General features: G+C 39.7%; 1 long non-coding RNA gene across 2 annotated transcripts in view; it reads right to left on the bottom strand.

Annotated features, from left to right (window-relative positions):
* LOC143678897 (uncharacterized) overlaps positions 1–18,596 on the bottom strand; it is a 61,334-nt gene extending 42,738 nt beyond the window's left edge. For both annotated transcript variants that reach the window (XR_013173466.1, XR_013173467.1), the window contains exon 1: positions 18,257–18,596. This is a non-coding gene — a long non-coding RNA (uncharacterized LOC143678897). The remainder of the gene's footprint in view (positions 1–18,256) is intronic.
* Between the last annotated feature and the right edge of the window lie 225 nt (positions 18,597–18,821).

Consider the following 18,821-nt stretch of genomic DNA (forward strand, 5'->3'; position numbering starts at 1 on the left):
ATGCAATTTCAATTGAAGTTATCATGAATCGAGCTAGGAAAGCAAGAAAGAGTTGTGTTTCAGCAGCTGTGAAAACAAAAGCAAAAATACCAAGCTACTTTTATTAATTTGTAGCTTTCCCAAAGAGAAGTACATTTTAGTGGCTTCTCATTATTGTGCCATACTGAGAACATTTTGTGTTTTCACAAATCCTTGCAGTGGTATAATGTAAGGGGTAGAACTGATAGCCTATTTTTGTCAGGGCCACAGAAATGCTATCTTAATGAGTATGTAACAATTCAAGGTCTTATCTGCCTCCATCCCATATATTCAGACACCACATCCAATTCAGCAAGAAGGGAGCCAGCTTTGGGGGGCTTGAGTCCCACCAGCCATGGCCACTCCTTAATTTTCTGCCAGGAAGACATCTCTGCCTCAAGAGTGGGCCAACAAGCAATCAGCAAGCAAGCAACAAGCAAGAAGCATCAAGAAGTTCCCTTCCAGTAGAAAATGGCAATGAGAGTTAGTTCAAGCAGTTGTTTGAATCATAGCACCACTGTTTTCTGGTGTATGACTTTGAGAAAATTACTTAACTACCATTAGTCTGTTTCTTCATCTAAAAAAGGTCTTCTAATACATACCTCAAAAGATTATTGTGAGGGGTCATGTAACATAGTAGATGTGAAGTAAACGGAACAGGGCTAGGCACATAGTAGGTGCTTAATAGTGGTGGCTAATAAATTACAGGTTAGGAAGTTGTTTAATGAATATAGAATTAGAAGAAGAGTGGGGTATATATAAGGTCTATTTCTCTAGGGCTGTGAGAGCCCAAAGAACTGCCTCTTTTTCTTCTATCTAAAGAATTGGGACCAGCCAGTGAGGGAGAAGAGGTTTCTTCCCTGAACAATGATGGAGTCATGGTGCAAGACTCTGTGCCCAAATTGTCTAATTCCAGGACCTGCGCAGACAACACCTTTCCCTAGCACTACCCATCTTTAACATCAACAATAGTTTCAGATCCTGAATTTCTCTTTCCTTATGATCAGTAAGAAAGATTCTTATACCTACAGGTAAACAATTCCCTATATCTTAGTCCGGATTGCTTCTGAAGATTTTTTTTTGTATATTTTTATAAAATTTAGTCACAAAAGATGATATTTTTTCCTTGGGGTGTCTTGTTCTTTCATTCAGCTCACCTATTTGGGAGTCCCTCTAACAGTGGGATTGATAGCTCCCCAAAATTTTACCATCAGGCAAAGACAACTAAGAAACATTGAATTTTCAGTTCTATCAATATAAAAGTATCAAATGTCTTCATGTTTATGAAATAGGCAAGGAGGAACAATACATTGTCTATACCGTTAAGTGATCTATTGTCTAGAGGACATGGGTACATAAAGAAATACTACAACACAAGGCAGAATGTGATTCTCATGGTGACTGAGAATGAACAGTGAGCACAAAGAAAAGATTATTTCCAATCTGGCTTGGAAATAAAGGGAGGTTGCTTAGAGAGGTGGCATTTGCATCTTGAAGATATTTTGATGCAAGAAAGGAGGAATTGGCATTGCAGAGGAAATGCTGCAGGAAATATTGAACTTGCTTGGAGAGCAACAAGCAGTTAAATTGGGTTAGAATACAGGGGGAGTGTGGGGGAAATGTCATTTGGAGATAGAACTGAACTGATAGAAGGGATCAGAAGATGGAGAGAAATGAAGACCATGCTAAAAAGTTTGAGATTTGCTAGGTAGGTGTACTAGTGATGGTGCTCAGTTGTTCTGTTGCTATGGACTTAGATCGTTAACACATGAATTTCATCTGTGGCTGATTATATCTGCAGTCAGCTAAGGGGAGTGCCTTCCACAATGAGTGATGTTTAATTTTGTTAGTTGGAAGCTTAAAAGGAGAAGTCAAAAGAAAGAGAAGCAGCTCAGCTCAGCTCAGCACTCAGTGCTGACATAGACCCAGAACTTCAGAGATGAAGAAGGGAAACACCCAGGGGAAAACTGTACCCAGAAGCCAGGCCAGGCCAGCAGACATCTTCGTGTGCCTTCCCGTGTGACAGAGAAACCCAGATAAAAGCTAACTGTCTTTCCTCTGAAGAGTTGTAAATTTGTAACTAAATACATCCCCTTTATAAAAGCCAATCCATTCCTGATGTATTGCATTCCAGCAGTTTTAGCACACTAAAACATTAGGCAATGTGGAGTCCTTGAAATGTTTGGGGCAAAGAATTGGCATGACTACATCTATCATTTTAAAATAAATTAGACTATCAGCAGCTCATTGGATGATTTAAAAGAGAGGAGTCTGAAACATGTACCATTTTCATTCATTCATTTATTTATCAGATATTTATTGAACCTCTATTAAATGCCAGAGATCAGAGTCATAAGTGGTATTTAACAAGACCAACAAAGTTCCTATAGTTATGCACATGTGTAAATGAGGTGAGAAAGAATTTGGCTCTAAGCAGGAGGAAGATATGGTTAAAATCATATTCAATTTCCCAGCTTTCCAGGGCTGTAGCTCAAAGAGATTCAAATGACCTCTGAGTAACATTCTACCAATGATAACTCCAAAAGTTGATAGATTTTTTTCTAGCCAGCAACTCCAAATCAATGATTTTTTACCATGATTTAGCCTATAAAGGTTTATATTGGTCTATATTTCTCTAAATTTTATTCCCAACACTAGAAATTTATGCTTTCTTGCATTCAAAAAAGTATATCAGATATATAATTGAATTAGGAATTCTATGTCAGAATATGAGCAATACTTCCAGACAAATGCTAGATCATTAAAGAAAAGGAACCATAGAAAAGAGGTTGCAATCTCTAGTCATCAGACCAACACAATGCACTAACCTTATATTTGGTCTAATTACAGGGTTTGCATTGTGTTGTGTTTTGTTTTGTTAATTATTTGAATTTGCATGTCTTTAGGCAAGGCATCTATTCTCCCCACAGGCCGCATCATTCATATTGTTTTCAACAAAGACATTCTATTTATTTACATAACCTCTCTGATCCCCAGAGGCATTTGGGTTTATCATCTCTGATTCTTGTCCAACCTCTTTCTTGGTCTCATTAACCTCACAGATGAGAAAACTAAGACCCAGAGAGATCCTAACACTCTTAATGCCACACTGGTAGTTAATGGCAGAGACAAGACTCCCAAGCCAATATTTGCTCTACTCTTTTTCACCTCCTGTCAACATGGCAGAGTCTGGGCTGAGCAACCTGATGGAACATTCTTGAGAGATTACGTTGCATCCTTGGCAACCACAGGGTCGGAACATGGATCACCCCTACTGTGGGGTAGCCAGGAATTCAAGGCCCTGACATGGCATATCCACAGGGTGGTTCCTCAGGAACAGCCTTTCCTAGTGTGGGTAGCTCATTCTTTCCGGGGATATTTGCTCAGATGGGACAGTGGCAGTCTTGTCTCCAGCATTAGAATTTCCTTCCATTGTGCTTCTACAGAAGAGGAACTGACTGTGCAGTAGAGCAACTAAAGAAAGATGCTAAAGTTGGAACTGGGGATAATCCAAGTTGGTGGCCGCTGAATCATGAGGAGAATCTATGCTGCCTCATGTTCTTCCATCCAACTCGAGTGACTCAGTTGTTTAAAACTTGTGGTAAGACACCTGGAAGCCATTTGTCTTTTTACTAAGGACTCATTCATAGGGTAAAAAATGTAATACTGTTCATTTACCATCACTCCATTATCCTGAGAAGCAGATTGCTGCTAATTCAATGCGTTGCTGATTCAGTCAGCACATCACTGAGGCAACATTCTTCTGCAATAGCTATTTATGTCCCAGCACCATTTGAAAAGCCTTTGGTTAGTTCCTTTTTGAAATGTTCAAGTTCCAGAGAGGCAGAACCACACTGGTTGTGGGTCTGAGGAGAGCCCTGTCTGAAGGACAACTAACCAACCTGGGGCCATGCCTTCAAGCTCAAATAACACATCCCTTTTCTCCTCACTCTTGTTTCTAAACATTTGATTGGAAGGGGTCTTTTCAGGACAAGCTTCCTCAAATTAAAAGAATCACAACCCACCACAGCTCTGGCACAGTTCCCAGCTCACTGCAGGCAGGAAGAAGGTGGAAGGACATGTCTGTGGCTGAACATTTGATAGTATTTACTTCAGACATGCCAATGGCCTGGCATGAGATTTCTGTCATCCTGCATAGCTTCTCTATTCTGCAATTTCTCCCAAATAAAAGTGAGATATTTGTCCCACACTGAAATGAGACAAATGATGAAATGAGGTTAATTCTGTAGTATTGGGTAGTTGCATACCCAGCACAAAACCAGTAGAGAAGCAAAACTGTGAGCCTATTTATACAATGAGAAAGTTCTTTGGTTTGTGTTCCCACCTCCTCCAGAAGGACAGAGGTCACAGCCAAAAGAGAATAAGCCATTGCTGTCCTTGCATCCTCCCTTCTTCCCAGATACCCCAGGTGAGAGTCGCTGATAAAATACCTGTGAAGCGTTTTGAATTCCTGGGGGATTGGTGCTATATGAATAGAAAGTGTTATTAACAAAATACTGGACTATGCAGTCATCATGCACTAGACGGAGAACAGACAAAATAATTTCCTTTCTTCTGATCTCTGGCTAAAAGCTTTTTTCAATCACTTAAGTAGAATGTAATCCACTAGTGGACTGTCCCCGTTCGAGGACTGCAGGGCTAAAGTTAGCACTGACCTGAACACACCAACCACAAGGGGGAATGGGCAAGAGTTTCTCTTTGCCTGCCAATTTGTACACCTCCAAACTGTCTCTGTTTCTTCTCCGGAGTTTGGGATACACGGTCTTCCACCAGGGTTTCTCCTTTAAAATGTCTTTAAACCAGGGCAGGATTGGGCAAAATTCTCTTTCTGTCCCTTTTCTCCCCACCCCTGATTTCCACTGCTTATGTTCAAGGGTCCTATCCCTGCCCCATTTGCAGAGGACCTTGCTCACAGCTGTTAGCTTTAGCCCCTTGTAAACACAATCAAGTTTCAGGTCCCCAGGGAGAGCCTTACCAGATGCCAAGGATGAAATGTTGAGTCTGACAGGTCTACTCTTTACTCTTACAGTTGCTCTGATTATCTTCCAATTCCACCCTCTATATAAGTCCAATTCTGGGGGTTACACTTCAAGAAGTATTAGCATGGCCCAGAAAGAAGGAATCAAGAGAGGGAGTGGACACACAGCAGGAGGATTAACTGAAAGAAATGGGGGATTTTCACTTAGAGAAAGACTTCTTAAGGAGATGTATAGGTGTTTTCAAGAATATGAGCATGCATCTGTAGTCTAGCTTTTATGATTACAAGCAATAGAGTCACACTCAAGCCAGCACAAGTAAAGCAGGATTGTTGTAGGGTTTCTCTTGGTACAGTATGGAGTCTCTCAGGGAAATCTAAGAGATGGGGCTACAAAAGGTCTGGGCCTCCTAGAGAAATGAGTGAGAGAGTGGATTTCGATTCAAGGTGGTCTAGAAGCTATAGTAACAGAACCTCAGATGCCTTTTTATAGATGTCATATTTAGCATAACTTATCTATAACACATTCATCTGCTTCTTTCTGCTTCTTTAACAACTAGCAACTTCTTTACAGGTTTTCATTTGAATACTATGGAATGATAGTCCAAGTGGCTTGGTTTATTACTTTTTAGCAGATCAACAAAATGATAGGTTGTGGGTGAATTATGCATTACCTGCCCATGGATCAGGGATCCATACTTTGTTCAATTAGCTATAGCAGGACGCAGAGTTAAGTTATATAAAATACTGCTGCCACTGCTGCTGCTCTGCCTTTCCAGTTTGGGCTGTGAGCAAGATAGTAGCAACTTCTGCCGGAAGCACAGGAGAATTAGGCAGATTAGCACTGCCACTAAGAGCACAGATCCTGGAGTTACAATGCCTGGCTTTGAATTCTTACATACCACGTCCTAGCTGGATAAACCTGGGGCAAGTCACATAGTTTTTCTGACTCTCAGTGTACTCATCATGGGAAAAATAAATCAGGTTGTTATAAGGATTATTTAGGTAATCCCTACTTAGCACTTAAAACATGTCCATCATAGAGTAGCACTCCATAAATGTTTATTATGATTATTTTCTCTAGTACAGTTCTTTTCTCCAACTTTATATAAATATGGATCACTTGAGGAGCTTGTTAAAATGCGGATTCTGATTCAGTAGGTACAGGGTGAGACTTGGGATTCTGCCTGTCTAAGCAGTCTCCAGGTGATGTCAAAGCTTCCGGTCCACAATCCATGCTTCCAGTACTCAGTCTCTAGTATACAGGACAAAAGCAGGAATAGACTGTCTCTAAATGAAGAAAGGATAGACATTTAAAAGGAAAAAAAAACAACAACTCCTGAGCTCAAAATAAGGAAGAACTTTCCACTGATTAGAATTGCCTTCAAATGGAAATGTGAGTGCTGCTTCCTAAGATGGTGAATTCCCTCTCTGGAGACAGGGCCGCCTTTTTCAGTCAGCACAGTAAGTACAGTGTTGAGGGGCCCACAAAAATGTTTTAATTTTAATCTATTTTTAAAGCCAGAAGGAAAAAATGGATAGAAAAATAATGACTAAAAAACCATGAATCCAGATGGGATTACAGTCATCTTAATGCAAATGCAGGCATAAAATATAATTTTTATCACATTTTAAGGAGTCAAGGATCTGTGAAGGTAAACGTGCCCATGAAAGGAGCCATGAAAGTCACAATGTAGTCCTGGCTGGATATAATGACGGGGACTCAAGTATGGGATAAAAGTGGAAATGGAAGACCTAAAGGTCCCTTCCCACTTTGACAATCAGTGTTTCTGTGACTCTAACTTTCTGTGACTCTGTTTTAGGTCTGCTAGCTATAAACCTTGTACCCACACACAGCCACTTCCTGCTTGTCCCACATTCTTGTACATAGACAAACATAGTTTAGCATTGGCAGCGAATTGGCAGTTAACAAGCCATTCCCGGCAATTTATAACCTAGCTCAGCATTCTCCCTATTTGCTTCCAAATTAAAGAAATGATGATTTTTTTTCTTTCAAAAGACACTTGATTCCAGATAAGGCAAGCATTTTGCCAATATTTTCTCATTAATATATATATTAATATATATTATATATTATATAGCATCTTACTGAAGGACGTGGGGTTTTGTAATTGTTTTGTTTTTACTTCTAATGGGGCAATGAAGCCAAGGAAAGATTAAGTGAGGGCTGCACTTCAAAACTCAGTGGGAGAGAAAAAAATACAACAAACTAAGATGATGGTCATTAGGATGATGATGATAAGAATTATTATACTTGTGAGTATAAAACATGCATCAAGAACTCGTACATCATTTAAGCCATGATTTTCAACCATTAGTATGAATCAGGATTACTCATGTAGCATGGAACAGACAGATGCCTGGATCGCACCCCAAATCTTTCTCCCTCAGAGTACCCCGAGAACAGAGCTGTTTCTGTGTTTTGACAAAGCTCCTAATGGGAGTCCTCCATTATAATTCTTAAAACAAACTGACATTAGTTTCAGGAACCTTCCACCCTGAGCTCTGAGGCATAAACCAAGTGACATTCAGTTTTCAGTCTACCCAAAAACTGATGCTATATTTGATGGTCTGCCAACTGTTCCTTATTTTTTTCTTTTGTTTTTTCTTTCCTTATTTCCTTATTTCTTAAAAGTGAGTGATGAGTTGCAGAGGTATAAGAGAAGAGAAATTGGGGAGAGGTTTAAAAAAAAAAAAAGACTAACTAAAGAAAATAAAGGACAGGAAGTAGCAAACAAGACCTGTGGAGTAAAGAGGAAGAGGAATCAGAGGCACCCAGTAAATTACCACTCCACCCGACCCTGTTCCTTCTCGTTGTGCACTGTTTCCTTCCTTGCCCATATACTTTCGTCATTTAGAATAAAGCCCCTGGACAATAGAGCTGGACACCATAGCACAGTGCTCCTCAAATGCCAGGCCACAAATCAGGCTGGCCATTCTGGGCAAAGCTACCACACTTGTGCTAGTGAACTTGGAAAATTAATAACAAACTACTGAGTATGTTACAAAACTGATACACCCAATTTCAAAAGAATGTCTTTTATTCTGGGATTATCACTTTCCTGTTTTCTATATTATTGTTTATTGTTTCTTTATGAAACAATACTGACATTAGATGATATTTTGTTTTTACTTTTAAATATTCTTTCTTGGCAATATAAAGTATTATAAATTCTTTGTCTGTCCCCCATTTTTCAAGATTATTTTTACTGCTCTGTGAAATCCAAAAGGTTGGGAAGCACCACCTTACCCATTTAATTTTACTTACCTCTCCCATTTTAGATATGAATTTCCAAAAAGGCAATGTGACTTATGTTCCAGAGTATTGGTTTAGAAGGGCAAGCTTCAGAGTTTGGCTTTGAGACCAGGATTTGACCCCCAACTCTGCCACTGTCCATCTGTGTGACCTTGGGCAAGTCACTTGATATCCCCAAGCCTCAATTTCCTTATCCATAAGAAGCATGCTTACCGCAAGAGATAGTTGAAGGGTTAAATGAGATAATGTACATAAAACCACTTTGCATTTGCTAAATAAGGTCATTATTATTACCATCATCATCATGATTAGTGGTATAACCCAATTTCATACGGTTAAAGGTAACACTTGGTCTAGACTTTTAGCTTCCACATTGGGCTGATTCCCAGTCCAGTGATCTTCAAACCTCAGGTTGTGTTTTCTATTTAGCTCAAGAAACATTAATCACTTATTTAATATTTCTGACAAAATTGCAATAATCTGACTCTAATCACGGGGGAATATTAGACAAAACCCAATTTGAGGGCCATTCCACAAAATAACTGACCTAAATTCTTCAAAAATGTCAATGTCATAAAAATCAAAGAAGGTCCAGCAAACCAATCCAAATATATGGTTCTGGATTGGATCCCAGGCCAGGAAAAAAAAAGCATTGCTCTAAAAAACATTATCGGGATAATTAGCAAAAGGTGAATGAGGTCTGTAGATACATAACAGTTGTAGCATAGCAATATTAAATATCCTGAGTGAATATTCTTCTTAGGTAATACACACTGAAATATTTAGGGAGAAAGGGAGATGATTTCTCGTTCAAAATGGTTCAGGAAAACAATTATATATATGAATACATATGTATAGTTTATACCCATATGTACAGATAGAATGGCAGAATGTTAAAAGTATTCATTGCATGTAAAGCATTATGTATGATACATCTGATGCTACACAGGACTTTACAGTTTACAAAATATTTTCACATGACCTCTCATTTTATTTGATCCTCATTGAATTCTTAGTGACATATAGTGGAGCCATATCTTGGGGGGAGGGAAGAAGGCAGCGAGGAAGAGTCTAAACTTTCAGCCAGAAAGGCAAAAAATCATATACCATTCCAAAGATATATCCTCTTAGAATATCTTTATATTGATCATGTTATTTTATAAACACAAAGTGTTTGGACTTATGTTGGGGGCCAGATTGTGGCAAAATGCAGTTCTTTTGCCACTCACATTTATGTAGACTATACAGACTCAGAGAGGCAAGAGTCTCCCATTGTGAGAGGGACGTAGGGACTGAGATGGCTGAGGAAACAGAAGATCATGTAGCTCATCTCACACTCTCCAAATCTGTGCTCTTTCTTTGAGTCGAGTGTTCAACAGAATTGTCAACAATGCTTGATTTGGGTTTGCTGAGTCCTTGTAGTTAAATTCAAGAAGGGACTTGGTAAGGCAGTGCACAGAATTTGGTTAAAGGTTGCTCAGCATCCATTCTCACCTATTTTCAGGTACCTTTCAATGCTATGGTGACTGGAAGTGAAAATGACATTTCCTGGATTCTAGTTAAGAGATGGTGTGACTTAGGTTCTACCAATTAGATACTCCCATAAGAGATTTGGAAGGTGGAAATGGGGCAGAAGCCATTTCCCTGCTGCTGTGCAGTTTTTTGCTGGCAGAGAATAGTTGTCAGCATCAGTCTCCACTTCCTGGGTGGACTTGGGCAATAAAGATCATCAGATTCTATGTTCCATTATCCAGACACTTTGGAGGAAGAACAGCAGAAGTAGCTTCTTAGAATGTCTGTCTGATCTCTCACAGGTCTTTAAACTCAGTGGTTCCAGTAGAAGCTGCAATTGCCCCCCTTCATTGGGGCAGAGGTCATCCTTTCCCTTGGGGGTCAGTTCTGTTCTAGAAGTTACTCCTGGAGGTACAGCCTAGAGCCCACTCCTCCTAACAGTTTTAATAATCTTTGAAGCAACTAATCTCCTATATTAGAACCCCTCTACTTGAAATACCTGGAATAGGTTCTGTTTCCTGAACTGAACCCTGATTTTTCCTATTTCTGAATACAAAGAGTCAGGTTTGAAGAGGTTAAAGTATGCACTGCTTGAAAACAGTTCTTATATAAACAAATATAATAGCTGGGATATTGGTGCATCTTGTCCATGGACAGAAAACTGACTGTGCCCCTAAAAATTGGCTTTCTCATTTAGGTTGCCTAGTCCTAAGACAGAGATAACACCTTGCACAAACTACATAAGAGTACCTAGCATTGACTAGGCTCAAAAAATTCCAAGTATTCAAATTAATATTCCAAAGCTTCTCTTCAGAAATTAAAGTAAACTCGCTTTGCGATCCATTCATTTTTAACTTCCTAAGGCAAGAAAGAGAGAGGAATGCTCCAGACTGAAATGAAAGGGGTGACATTAGCTCTCCAGTTTCAACAATGGTGGGTAGAAGTTCTGAAAATATCCAACAGAAGATTTAACCAGGAGCAGGAACTCAAAACCAGAGTACCCACAAATACATCCACTAGCTTATTTCTGCAAAGATAGTAGATAATGAAAAGAAAGTAGATCACAAACAGTTAAATATTTTTCATACGTTTACTGCATAAAAGTCCCTGGCTCAATTATCACAACAAACTCAAGAGGCAAGTACTAATATTATCAGCATTTCCAGGGAGAGGGGTCTCATGTAAATATGAAGTGAAGTGACCTCTCAAGTTCACCCAGCTATTAAGTGAGTTTGGTGGAGGAAGAAGTATGCTAACTCAGGCTTCTCTAGAGGCAAAAGCCTGTGCCTCTAACCACATACAAAATAATGCCGCTCTCCACAAGGTGAATGATTGCCAATATTTTTTTTCCACTCCCCAAAATAGTGTTTTCTACGCTGAGATAGACAACCATTGATTAAACGCAGCAGCCCTCATTAATCGGTTTCTTGAGTGAAAAATAAAACAGCAGGTTCCAACATTTTTATTCTTAGTTTCCTTACTAGAATGAAGGAGAAGGGAAGGGAAAAGGAGAGAAATTAGCTGCTAGATCCAAGATGACATTGAAATCCATTTCTCTCTGCCTCCCTAGCCAACTGCCCCTGGATTCCCCATCGTGTAGCCCTTCACCAGTTCCACAGACACCAGAACTCCTGCACCTCACTGCTGTGCCTCACAATTCCATTTCCTAAAACCATTTGTTCCTCCGCAGTGAATGAGGACCATATAACTTTGTTTCCCTAATATTAACGATGAGTTTTCCCTCAATAGCAACTGGCTAAAACTCTCCAGTTAGAAAGACGAATTGGTCTGCAGTTCATACTCTACTTACCGCCACATTTTCCCCTTCTATCTAGAGGCTCTTGCTGCTCTTGATTAGTGTCAACATGCTGACACTTCTCCCTGCCACCACACAAAGGCCCTACAATTCATTCATAGCTGACACCCAAGCCTTCACTACCTGCTGTTGCAAAAAGAATTTTGGAACCTCTAGGAGTTATAATCTTTCTCCATTTTTCTTTCCTGCTGATAAATTCTGGAGAACAGTAGGGATAACAGCAAGCTCTCCATCATCTTGTGGGGTTTACAGGTAGCTAACATTACGTTCTCAGCCAATATAACCACAAGCTGACGTTAATCACGGTCTGTTGATCTCAGCTTTCATTTCTATTGCCTTGGCGCATCATTCTATTCCTTTCTGAGCTGAGTGCTTTCAGAAAACCTTTCTGAGAAACTCATTATCTAAACCCCAGGGAGGAGGGTAGGGGAAATGCAAAGAACTTTTATTTTGTTTGCAAAAGTAACTGCCGAGCACTTAGGATTTCAAGTTTACAGGCCTTGAAAGAAGACAATTTAAACTAAAATCTGAGGACAGGAAAGTAGTGGCAAGTCTTCTGTGCCAAACAAATGTTCCATTTTGCTATTTCACTGATTTCTTCCAATAATATTTATTGTTTTCATATTTTCTAAGATGATTCCTTGAATACTAATAAGGTTTGTTACTTTTAATAACTAGTGTTAGTCTGAATTTATGAATCTTCCTAAAAAATATTCTACTACTTTCAGTTCTACAAAAGTAACATTCAGCTGGCTTAAGTAACATTCCATAATTGCGGCTTTTGATTATGGGAAGGGAAGGCATAGGAATGATAAACTGCTGTTCTCTTGGGTACGGCAGGATCTTATTTCATTTGCATTTGGCAAGTGCTTAGACTAGTGACTTCCAAATATATTTTGCATATAGCCAAAACCGTAAAATAATGTTAAACATGTTCCCTCTAGGCCAGGCTCTGGTGACACACGCAACCATGTATAATGGCTAAAATAGAAGTTTATTTTTTGCTCATACAATAGGCTAAAGTGGATGTTCCTAGCATTTCCTCTCCCAAGCAATGTTTCAGAGATGCAGAATCCTTTCATCTTGGGCCTCTGACATCCCCAAGGCCTGGCTATTTTCTGCATCTAAGGCAGCAGAAGGAGAAAGAGTATGAAGGAGGCGTATCGGCTTCTTAAAAACTTTGGTCCAGAACTGGCACATATCACTTCCAGTCACCTTCCTTTGGGGAAAGCTGGCCCCATTTACCGCAAAGTGTCTTGGAAAAGTTGTCTCTGGCTGGGCAGCAGCTGTCCTGCTGTGTAACTGTATATTCTGGAATGAAGGACAAATTTTAGCTAGCCGTTTGCCACAACCAATAGTTTATTCATTCCTTTATTCAGTCATTTTTATTTAAATATTTACAAATGATATATGTGTGTGTGTGTATATAAATATATATATACATATATTTATGCTGTACTAATGTGCATATTGTAAAGCATATAAAGAAGCATAAATTTAAAAGGATGAGAAGAAAAACAAGTTTAAGTCAATGTTTTAAATGATCTCCCTGCAGCCTATTGGCATATCCTTTATCTCCCCTGGTAAAGATTCAGTTCCACTTTGAAGATAAACACTAGGCTTTGGAAGGTTCTAGAAGTTCTAGAAGTGCTCTTCTGGTGGATATCTTAAGAAATGAAAGACATCACCCTCCCCTAGTAGTTCCCATCTTTATAGATAGCTCTGTCATCCACACAGTTGCTCAAGTCTCAAACCTAGAAATGGTCTTCAATTCCTCACTGCCCTTTATCTCTTTTCTAGACCTCTATGATAGTCTCTTATCATTACAATTCATTCTCCATGGAATAGCCAGTGCAATTTGTTAAACATGTAAAGAAGATCAGCTTATTACCCTGCAAATTGTCCAATGGATGGACACTTTAAATAAGATCAATCTCCTCACCAGAGCTTAAGGCACAGTAACCAGTCAAATATTTCTTGAATGCTGTTAAATATATTTTTAAAAATCTGAAAAAAACACCAACCTGTCATTATCTTTACTGTTAATTTACTCAGTGGCATCTTTTATAAACAAAAACAAAGATATTTTAATTTATGAAGAAGAAGAAGAAAGAGGAGAAGAGGAGTAAGAATAAATGAAGAGTTTCTGTTTCCAGGTAAAGCCCACTCTAATGATCAGTTATTATTTTTGTTACTATTTTCTCCTCCCAATTCAAGCAGATTCTCACTCACTTGCTTTGCAAGAGGTTTTGTAGAAAGACCAAGAGCAGAAAATTTACTTTATTTCCTGGCTTTTTTCCCCTTACAATATTTCCAGCTTATTGATTTGTACAAATTGATTTAAAAATCCATGTTGTTGCAAGGACACAACAATAGAAAAAACAATAATATAAAGGAAAGAGTCTCATACATTCCAATTTCAAAACTTACTACAATTCAGTGGTAAAGAAAGTGTGGTGCAAAAAAAAAGAATAAGCATACACATTAATTAGAGTTCAGAGTCAAGAAATAAACCCCTGCATCTATGATCAATTTATTTTTTAAAAAATCTTTATTTAAGCTGTTTTATTCATACAATCTATCCTAAGTGTTCAATCAATGACTCCTGGTATAATCACATAGTTATGCCCTCACCACCACAATCTATATGAGAACATTACCATTTCTTCTGAAAAAAAAGAGAAAAAGAAATCCCATACCCTCCCTTATGTCCCCCATTATTGACATTTAGCCTTGGCATAGTGCCTTTGTTACAATCAATGAAAGAATATTACATTGATACTGTGAACTATAGACCTTAGTTTGCATTATTTGTATTTTTTCCCATTTACCATCCCATTATTAACACCTTATAATAGCGACATGCATTTGTTTTACTTCATGTATTAACTTTCTTATATTTGTACAATTAACCACCATCATCATCCACTCAAGGTTTAGTGAAATCATACAGTCCCAGTTTTTGTCCTTTAGCTTTCCTTCTGGTAACATAAACAACCCTAATCTTCCTCTTTCAGCCATAATCACACTCAGCTTTGTTATTTACACTTATAATATTGTGTTACCATCACACAGTATTGTGCTATCCATTTCCAACCTTTACAATCAACTTTATTAAACATTCTGTATTCCTTAAGCATTAATTGCCCAATCTCTGCTCTCTTTCTATCTCCCGATAACCTGTGCTCTCAAATTTAACTTCCAGAGTTTGCTCATTATTGTTAGTTCATATTAGTGCAACCATACACTATTTGTCCTTTTGTTTCTGGCTCATTTCACTCAACATAATGTCCTCAAGTTTCAACCACGTTATTGCATGCATCATGACTTCATTCCTTCCTGAAGCCATACAATATTCCATCATATGTATACACCGCAGTTCACCCTTGCACTCGTCAGTCAATGGGCCTGTGGGCCACCTCCATCCACTGACAATCACGAATAATGCCACCAAAGACATCGGTGTGCAAGTGTCTGTTCACGTCTCTGCTTTTAATTCTTCTGAGCATAGACCCAGTAATAGGATTGCCAGCTCATATGGCAATTCTATGTTTAGCTTCCTGAGGAACTGCCTTCCAGAGAACCTGAAACATTCTACATTCCCACCAACAGTGAATAAGTGTACCAATTTCTCCACATTCTCTCCAGAACTTGTAGTTTTCTGTTTTTGTGATAATGGCCATTCTAGTAGGTATGAGACGATATCTCAAATACAATTGATATGTATTTTCCTAATAGCTAGTGAAGTTGAGCATCTTTCCATATGCTTTTTAGCCATTTGTATTTCCTCTTTGGAACAGTGTCTATCCATGTCTTTTGCCCATTTTTAGTTGGGTTGTTTGTCTTTCTGTTGTTGAGTTGTAGGATCTCTTTATATATTCTGGATATTAAACTTTTATTGGATATGTGGTTTCCAAAAACTTTCTCCCATTGAGAAGACTGCCTTTTCACTTCTTGATAAAATCCTGTAATGCACAAAAGTATTCAATTTTCAGAAGATCCCATTTATTTATTTCTTTTTTTACTGCATGTACTTTGGGTAAAAGGTCTAGGAAACCACCTTCTACCACAATGTCTCTAAGATATTTTCCTACATTTTCTTCTAAGAGTTTTAAGGCCTTAGTTCTAATGCTTAAGACTTTGATTCTCACTTGCCTAGCAAGTGGTTTTATAGCAAGAACAAGAACAGAAAATGTGCTTTACTTCCTGAATTTCTTTCTTTCTTTCCTTCTTTTTTTGTCAAAGAGTAAAACCCCTGTTGAAGAAAATTGTAGGGAAAGTGTCTCAGAGAGAAAGTTAGGAGAGGATTCCCCTCTGAGAAAAAGAAATTGTCCTAGGCCAGGGGGAAGAGAGACAGTTCTGAGGCAGCTTTTTAGAGGAAACGGCAGTGTCTACTTGGGGAAGCTGGCTTCTGGGACCCAGGCTCCCAGTCTTCCCATAGGTTTCAGACCCCCAAAGGCCAAAGGGACCCCCTGAGCTAAAGACAGCAACAGTCTCAGTGGAACCAGTATAGATAATTGCCTAATACAACATGTTGGTCCTGCGTTAAAGACACCAGAATTTTGGCACACCCTCATGGGGATTGGGAGTGTGGGTGTGGGTGGGGAAAGAGTGTTAAGCCCAGAATGACAGAAGCTGATTTTCCTGCCAGCTCAAAAGGCTGAGTATTCAGAGCCAAAATGAAGTTGATATATAGAAATAAAAGAAACATCATATTTCTTGGATACCTTGATTTGTATACTAAGATCTATGCCTATTAACTTCCTATAGTACAAACATTTGCAAAGGATTTATCACGTCGTACGTTAGCACTGATACAATGGCATCCCTATAATAACGTCACTCATACTCACTTGCATTCCAATATGCTGTCTGCGGTGGGGTGGGGGAGAAGGAAGGAAAGGAGTGGAATTATGCATAATGCCAGTGCTGTCTGGGAGAACGCACCTCATGCATGCATATCAGCTGTCATGTGTGTCAGGAAAGAAAAGGCTGACAACCACTGTTCTGTGCCTGTTTCATTCTGAGTTAATTACAATTCGTTGACTTCATCCCTAACCATGCCTACTATAGAACCTCCTTCATAAGGCAGTGAAGGTACTGCAGTCAAGGGCACAGGCTCTGGATTAAGGCTGCTGAGATGGAAATTAAGCTCTGGCAGCTCAACGAGCTATATGTTATGGAGCAAGTTTCCTAATTCCTTTGTTTTTTCTCATCTGGGGATAATAATACACTTCCCTCATGGGGTTATTGTGCAGATTACATGCGGTAATAATTTTAAGGTGCTTAGCACAGTGCCTGTCACATAGTAAGCTTTTTATTAAATGTTATTAAATGTTATATTTAGCTATTATTAAAGTAGCTATCATTGAGGTAGACATTTGGAAGAGCCTGAATGAATGAATGACCTACCCTCTGGTATATCTGGGGTAGAAAGTTAGCCGTGAACTATGAAATTGGCTAGGTTACCCTGTATTTAGATTCCAAAGTCAGCCCCAATTTGTTTTGGGTTTTGAGATGAAATCCACATAACATAAATTAATCACTTTAAAGTGAACAATTCAGTGAAATTTATTTAATTCATTTACAATGTTGTGCAAACATAACTTCTTTGTAGTTTCAGAACATTTTCATTACCCTAAAATAAAACCCCATATCTATTAAGCAATTATTCTCTGTTCTCTCCCCTACTGAGCCCCTGGCATCTGTTGGAGAAGCCATAAAATATCGCTAACAGAAGAGGACCTTTATCAATACTGGGATGCGCGGCTTCCAGCCATGCTAAGAGAAAAAAGAGAACTCGTTACAGCTGTTACTCTTGCCTCTCTTTTCGGCGTGGCTGGCCTGGGCACCAGCATAGCCTCTATCACCCTCCAACAACAAGGCCTCTCCAGCTTAAGAGCTGCGGTGGACGAAGACCTAACCCTCATTGAAAGCTCCATCACCCACCTCGAAAAATCCCTTACATCCCTATCAGAAGTCGTTCTCCAAAACAGGAGAGGCTTAGACCTGCTTTTCCTCAAGTAAGGAGGGCTCTGTGTCGCCTTAGGCGAGGAATGTTGCTTTTACACTGATCATTCCGGTGTAATTAAGGAGTCCATGACCAAACTCAGGGAAGGACTTGCGATCTGTAACTGTGAGCGGGATACCCAAGAGACCTGGTACCAACAATTATTCTATAAATCCCCATGGCTAACCACCCTAATCTCTTCTATTCTGGGACCCCTTTTCATCCTCCTCCTCCTGATATCTATAGGCCCATGTGTAATTAAGCACCTCCTAGCTTTCGTTAAGGCATGAGTTAATGCTCTCCACCTTATGGTGCTTATGCAGCAATATCAACCTATTCCTTCCCCTAGCTCTATGTACAATGGTGCTGTAACCAAAGTATGACAAACCCCCTAGATTAAAGGCCTGTTGCTAAATCGTTTGTTTAAGACACATTGCAGACGCGGCTGAGAGGGAATTAAGTGCTGGGGAAGTTGAAGATTTTATCACGAGCTGCCGTCAACAACCCCCTGTGCACCCTTCCCACCTGCTCCCCCACCAGCTGTTGTGTACCCCTGAGTTCCAAGGGAGTCCTCAGGCTCCTTGAGGCCCCCATCCCCTTCCCGAATACCAGTGGTTTCTAGCCTACCCCCTCCTGCATGCACTCCCGTTGTCTGGGCTTTGGCTTTGTCATAAAGATGCATCGCTTGCATCTCCACAGTCTCCATTACAGCCAGCCTAAGTTGCACATCTCAGTCCTCCTGTGTGATGAACAGATCAGCAGGCAGCCAGTGACAGGAAAGATCTCCTGGGGAGGCAACCTAAGACAGGCGCTGCTGCCCCTCGCTTCCGGTGGCTTAGCTGGTAGCCAAAGACGGGTAAGACCTCCAGAGGAGGCAACCTAAGACAGGCACAGTTACCCGGAAAGCTAAAAAACAAAACAAGGAGAAATTGTTGGAGAAGCCATAAAATATCGCTAACATGGCTGCCGTGGCTGATGCAAGGCAATGCAAAATGGCTGACCGTAAATCTGCCCTTCACCCTAGCAACAACGGTGACCAATCCCAGAAATCTGCCCTCCACCCTAGCAACAACGGTGACCAATCCCAGAAATCTGCTCTCCACCCTAGCAACAACAGCCACCAATCCCAGCCTGACATGTGTCCCTGCATGCTCCCCAGCCTATATAAGCCTGTGCACTTCCTCAATAAAGC

The sequence above is a fragment of the Tamandua tetradactyla genome, chromosome 4 (genome assembly GCF_023851605.1).
Source record: "Tamandua tetradactyla isolate mTamTet1 chromosome 4, mTamTet1.pri, whole genome shotgun sequence".
NCBI classification, from domain to species: Eukaryota; Metazoa; Chordata; class Mammalia; order Pilosa; family Myrmecophagidae; genus Tamandua; species Tamandua tetradactyla.